The 6949-nt window shown below is 29.4% G+C and overlaps 1 long non-coding RNA gene across 2 annotated transcripts in view; it reads left to right on the top strand.

The window, feature by feature from the left end:
* Positions 1-4054, top strand: part of LOC136796884 (uncharacterized) — a 207027-nt gene extending 202973 nt beyond the window's left edge. For both annotated transcript variants that reach the window (XR_010844664.1, XR_010844665.1), the window contains one exon: positions 3972-4054. This is a non-coding gene — a long non-coding RNA (uncharacterized lncRNA). The remainder of the gene's footprint in view (positions 1-3971) is intronic.
* The last annotated feature ends 2895 nt before the right edge of the window (positions 4055-6949 follow it).

Genomic DNA, 6949 nt, shown 5'->3' with positions numbered 1-6949 from the left:
GGTTTTAGTGGGTAAAAATCCCACACACGGATAGGTACGGGCCTATCCGTGTCTTTTGAAGATTTCCACCGACCTTCGTAAAAAAAAAAAAAAAAAAAAACACACACACTCTCTCTCTTTTTCTTTTCTCATTTCGAACATTTTGGTATATATAAGAAAAATTACGATAAAAATAAGATTAATAATTATTTTAGAGGAGCTGAGTTCGGAGGACACTCTAGAAGACAAGGTTTTACAGTGTAGTCTGTAAATTGTACATACTATATTATAATACTCGTATCTGTATATTATTCTCTCTTCATATAAATGAAGTCTACTTAGAATATAATGTGGTCGCATTATGTAACTCTGGAGTGAATGCATCAACTTTCTGTCTTCAACGCAGCACACAAGATAATAAAATGTTATCTAAAAATAAGCAAATACTTATGGATAAGATGAATTATATTTATGCTATGCAAATAATTAAAGTAGCTTAGTTTTACATTTATCTCTATAAATATTAAAGAAAATGTTCACATTTATATATATTTGTTTCTTATATTATGAATATGGATCAATTTTCAATATTTCAAAAGTCACTAAATCAAGAACACTTGAATAATTTATTACAAGACAATTTTTAGCAATGACCGATTTCCTTCTTCAACAGATGCCGGTAGCAATATAAATTTATGGACTTTCAAGGAAATAATAAAAAGGGAAAAAAGGGCGTCCCCTCAACCATTAAAAAATAATGAAACTGACCCTTGTCCCATGATAGAAAAGGCAAACCCTGCCACAATAGGACATCTGCCGCTAAACACCCCATTCAGTGAAGTTCTATTTTCCTGTGTTTGGTAGGGTTTGGCTAAGGGTGAGTCAGAGGAGAGGGTTATTTAGGGGCTATCTAGATCTGGATATATCCGGAGGAAATCCAATATCAAGGAATTGACAAAACAATTCTTTGTATACGACATCTGCCTACTCTGATGCCTTTGGTTTGTACTTCTGTAGCATGTATACTGTTTCCACACATTGTACAATAATAATAAATAAAAGAAGAAAAAACAATAAGCTTCATGATAACCAAGTGCTTCATAAGTCAAATGATGAATTATCCATCATGCACAATTTTTCAAGATATATTTTCTCGTTAAAATTTAAATTGTTAATTTTTTTCTGATCACCAAAAATGTTTAAGTGATTCACTAATAACAGGTCTTATAATATGATAAGGTCAGAAATCACAATACTCAAATTCCAAATCCTACAAATAGTGTATCGAACCAGAATTTGAAAAAACAAACGAAAGATTTTCGAAAGCGAAAATGGACATATATATACACGTACAGACACATTGTCAAAAAAGTTTGTTTTTTATTTTGTATTTTAACATCACCCTTGATCGTGCCATGGTCTTAGGTTAATTTTTGAGAACCTGGCAATGTCTTGGAAAACGATAGTATACTTGAAGTCCTATTTCAAAATAAAACCTAAACTTTTTGCAGGATTTAACATTTCTACTATCCATATTAAGCATAAATATACCTATCAAATATATATAAATACTTACGGACTTCTCAGAACTTAGTTTGCTTTTTATTATTTAACATTTGGCTAGGAATATAAAATTTTAGTATTTATTTATTATCTAGAAAAAAAAAAACTCTTAACAATTTTTCAATGAATAAATGAATGAAATGCATTTATATATATAAAAAAAAAATAGATCTCTTTGAGTAATTAAGAACACATAAACAATGAAAAAAATTCCCTTCAGTCGAAGCCTTTGTACAATTTAACTAAAACACGTAAATATCAAATATAAAAAAAAAGAATAATTTATATGCTTTAAAAATCAAAAGTCAGTAATTTAAAACAACAATATGTTATTAATATTTTTTTAAATTTATTTTTTGATATTTAATTACAGTTTTAAATATCAATAAATAAAATCAAGTAAATTTGAGCAAATCATAATGGTATGGTACAAGCATGTAGAGAAACTACCCATTGGTAGCACTCCAAAAACATTTTTACAATATAAGGTCTCGAGGTCATCTTATTTTCAGGCGCCTCGGAGAATTTGCCGGAATAAAAGAAGAAGCAAGATTAGAAACTAATGTGTTTGAGTGGTTAGGGAGTTTGTAATGGAAGGATTGATATCTGGTTCGGGCTTGATCGGTTACAAATGGAACAGTAAGGTCTTTGTGGATGATTTTATTTGTGACAAAGTAAGGAGCATTTAGGATTTTACGGAGGATTTTGGATTCTAAGGACTGCATACGAGAGGAATTCGAAGGTTAAGTGGAGCCCCAAAGCTCAACGTCGTATGTAATTTGATGGGATTTGTTGGAATTTATTTTGATCCTTCAATTACGACACTATTCTTTGAGGGCTGTGATGTGGGATTAAAGAGTGTGGGATGCAATTAAAGGGTTATTATTAACAGTGAGCACATATGTGTCATCGGTATACGTGGTGAGGATAGTGTTAGAATTGGTTGGGATGTCTGCTGTATTGATTGTGTAGAGGATGCGACCGAGGATACTACCCTGAGGAACACCAGCGGACTGAAAGAAGAAGGATGAATAGGAATGATTGTGGTTTACTTTAAATAATCTGTCAATGGGATAGGAACGAATAATGAGAAAGTATGTAGGAGGTAGGAATTTACGGAGTTTGTTAAGCAGTCCCGGGTAGCCAGACTCGATCAAAAGCCTGTTCTAAATCGAAAACGACTCCCACGCAGTTCATTCCACGCTCTAAAGAAGACTAGACAACCACCACAACATGATGACATTGCTGGATAGTGGACTGAGATGTTCGGAATCCAAATTGGTGATCTGGTATTATATGATTGGAATCAAGGATGGAGTATAAGCGTTTCAAAATGAGTTTTTCGGGGATTTTGCCCGTGATAGGTAATAGAGAGATAGGACGGTAGGAGGATAGGTATTCTGCTGGCTTATAGGGTTTGGGTATCATTTTGACTATAGATAATTTCCATGGGTCAGGTAAATGGTATTAATGTTAAAAAAGAAATAAAACAATAATATCAAACTTGAAACTGACTGTGGTATGGAATTGATCCCTGACATGTTAACCAACTGAGTTCTTTCCAGTGTAGCCCGTAGTACATAGTTGTTATGAGCTCTCAAATTACAGCCTTTTAACAAATTGAGAATTTTTATTCTAATTTCACTATACTTTTTTCAGGTTCCCAAGAAGTGAATGGTATTTTCCTTTTCTTCGGAGCTACCAGACAGTAGTCGATACTACAGTATCTACTACATGCATCCACAGTTTTACAATTTAATCGAGTAATTCCGCTCTACACCGGAAAATTGACCGCATCCATACCAGATCAAAATTATTGTTTGAATATGGCGTTTCTTAAATCTTCTTACTTAATTTATTTTTATATTTTGAACGAAGTTTCGAACAACTTATTTTATGCCTTATGTCTTTCTCATTTTTAGGGATTTGTCTTGATTATAAAATTTATTACCAATAGTCCTTTATTCTTGTAAGCTATTCATCCTTGCCAGTAGCTTACATATTGGACTGTCTTAAATAAAAGAGTTGATTAGTTGATAATATAATATTTTACAATCAAGACGAATCCCTTAAAATGAGGAGGATATAAGACATAAAATAATTAAAATCGATATCTTGTTCGAAACATAGAACAAACTATAAAAAATAAAATTGAAGTAAGAATTATTAAGGTTTTTTTTTAATTAAATAATCTTTCCCTCCAGAATAACTACAAGAAGGTCTTGAATTTATAAATTGTATAGATTATCTATTTTTTATTTTAAAAACTGTTCTAAAACTATTTACAAATAAACATAGGTGTTGTCACTGATAAAATACCTACTTATAACTTATTTGTTAATCATCGATAAGAATGATATGAATATATAAGTTATTGTGTTGATTTTAATTTTAATAAATGGCATTAAAGTACTTTTGTTGGTTTTCAGGTTGACGAACTCCATGGACACCAATGATCCATTAATAGAATGAAGCAGTACAAAGTCTTTTTTTTTTTCTTTATAATCTTAATTGTTTTAATAAATTTTGATTTTAATAAATGATTTTTATTAATGTATAAAAAGTATGGAAATAATTTATGTATTGAGTGTCCAATTTATTTATTCTGTTTTAATTTTGAATTAGTACTACATTAAATAAAAAAAATTATAACCTTAATTCAAAGTTTTGATCTTATTTTTAAAAAATAGAAAATTAATTTTTGATATTATTTTTCTATCATATAAAAATGTTTTTAGTGATCACCGTGTAATATTTTATTTTACACCCTCAATGAATAGAAAGCTTAAATCTTAAACAGTTTGAAAAACTTTGAAATACTTGGCAAGTTGAAAACTTAAAGCATGAAAAGTTAGAAAAGAAAAGGAAGCACAATATATTTATATTTGTTACACTATAAAATAATACGTTCTGAACTACAAAATACATGTAAATTACAGTTATACAATTTGATGACCTAGTAGTACGATTAAATGGACAGTCGTATAATTTTTAAAATAAAGGTTGGTCTGCCGTCAGTCGAACATGGGGTACCTTGTTATAATTATGAAATAAATGCTATTTATAATTTTAAAAATTAAAAAAATATTTTACATACTATGTATAAATTATAAATAAACATATATTATATATTTTATAGAATATAGAATTTTTGTCTTTGATTAACAAACTACTGCATGTTTTTGAATTCCTGAAACGGAATCGTGTTGAAATTTCCATTTCATTTAATGTAGTTTAAATTATTACTAAATTAAATTGGACTAATAATCTAAATTTTCATTTTATTAAATTAGAATAATATCATAGTAGTGCATTAAATTGTATTTACAATCCAAAACAAAAAAAAAGAAAAGTATTATGTTTCGATGTTATGTAATAAGACGAATTCAATAATTTCTAAAAGAATATACTTCACATTTTACTGGCTCAGGAATTTTTTTGGATGAAGAAACTATATCATGTTTATGGTTTTTAGCTATTAATATTCTTGAATTTGTTTTATACAATTAAATTAATTAGTACCTATTACAGATGAAAACTATTAAAATAAGAGACACTCTATAAAAAAAAGCTATTGAATGGGATTTTATTATTTTATTTTTTTAAACACTCTAACCACTCAAACCCCCTAGTTTCTAATCTTGCATCCTTTTCTATTCCTGACAATCCTCCGAGGCGCCTGAAAAGAAGATGGCCACAAGACCAGCTAATGTAAAATATCATTAGAGTGCTACCAATGGGTAGTTTCTCTACATGCCTGTAAAACTCCAATTTAACTTAGAACAGATTTACTAAATGTATTATAATGTACAGTTGTAAATAGCAATAAATAAATATTAAAAAAAAATTTTTTTTTTTACAAATTAGAGAAACTGTTTGCATATGAATCATCCAATATTCAAATCTGTATGATCAGAAATTTCAGGTCGAAAGATTTCTGAAGCTCAAAATAGGACAAAGAAGAGCTCTACCATGTCCATGAAGCAAGCTGGAAATAGAAGTGACTCTTTCTTAACAACATCCGTTTAAGATGTTTTCCTCATGGCCTGAAGGTATTTCAAGAAATGTTTTACGACTTCCTGTTGACAGTGGTAATGACCTAAATGCGAGCCATAAGAAGCCTTAAACGCTGCCTCGGAAGGAGGGCTGCGATTGCACCGCTGATAGCAGTGCGAGTTCGGAATGTTCAAGAGGCTTCGGATTTTTTTCACCCCGCTACGAGACCACTCACGATCGCCGGACACCGGAGTTTTTGTAGACCGCATGTTCACAAGTGCCGCGATGTTGTCTCTCGGTGGGGGGACAAGGTTGGCGCTTGTCCTGGGGCATGTCCGCAGAGGATCGGAGGGCTGTATATCCTAGGTTGACAGGAATAGAAAAAGTGTAATGAAGGAAGTTTGGATTGCTTCTGGAATCTGGGATGCAAGAATAGGTCCATAAGTGCTGAAAACAATATCATAAATTATTAACGCTAACAGACTGAAACTATTCAAATGTAAACTAAATGGAATAAAAAAACAACATAAAGTTATAGATTTACTAAGTTAATAGCTGATAGGTAAATATTCATTTGGCACAACAACATAAATTATCCATTGATTTGTCTATGTTTATTTGTATCATACTAATACAGTTGGTCACAACTCGACATACTAGTATATTATTTACAGAACTTAAAGCAATAAATAAAATAAGTAAGCTTAAGTTATATACACTAAGTAAAATAAAAAATACAAATCTGTCTCGCTAGAATTATATATAAATAAAAATATTGTTTTATATTACATAATAATAAAACTAAAAAAAAATAAGTTTCCATCTATAATATAATCCATTAGAAGCAGAACTTAATTAAAAAAAAATAGTTTTCTTCTTTTTTTTTTTTTTTTATCTTTTCTATTTTGTTATGTGTTAAGAAAATTATCTTAAATGATGAAAAAACAAACAGGAAAACAAATAATAATAACAATAACTGGGTGTATACAACTTTGTTATGTGTTCATTATGAAGGCTGTAATGTGGAGGATATCACATAAATAAAAATGAATATTTCTTTGTATAGAAAAAATAATAAAACAATCTTTATATAATTTACTGATAAGTATAATTTAATAGGTAAATCTTCTTTCCAGACTTTTAATTTTTTTTTTTACGTAAATTAATTATCTTTTTGATATTTATGTTCATCATAATATTATAAAATGAAATTATTTTACTTTTATATTGTTCACTATATCATCAACTTCTTTTAATAGTTTCTGAGCACATACTGTTAATATTGTAAATAGAAATGTGGCTTATTGCCTCAATTTATTTATTTATTTATTTTTTATGCATTGGTTAAAAAAAAATATATATATCTATAGCTTCCTTACTTCTTCTATATAAATATAATCACCTATATATC

This window comes from Halyomorpha halys, unplaced genomic scaffold, assembly GCF_000696795.3.
Source record: "Halyomorpha halys isolate HHAL.00 unplaced genomic scaffold, Hhal_1.1 Scaffold1467.1, whole genome shotgun sequence".
NCBI classification, from domain to species: Eukaryota; Metazoa; Arthropoda; class Insecta; order Hemiptera; family Pentatomidae; genus Halyomorpha; species Halyomorpha halys.
This window is presented reverse-complemented; position numbering and strand designations above follow the sequence as displayed.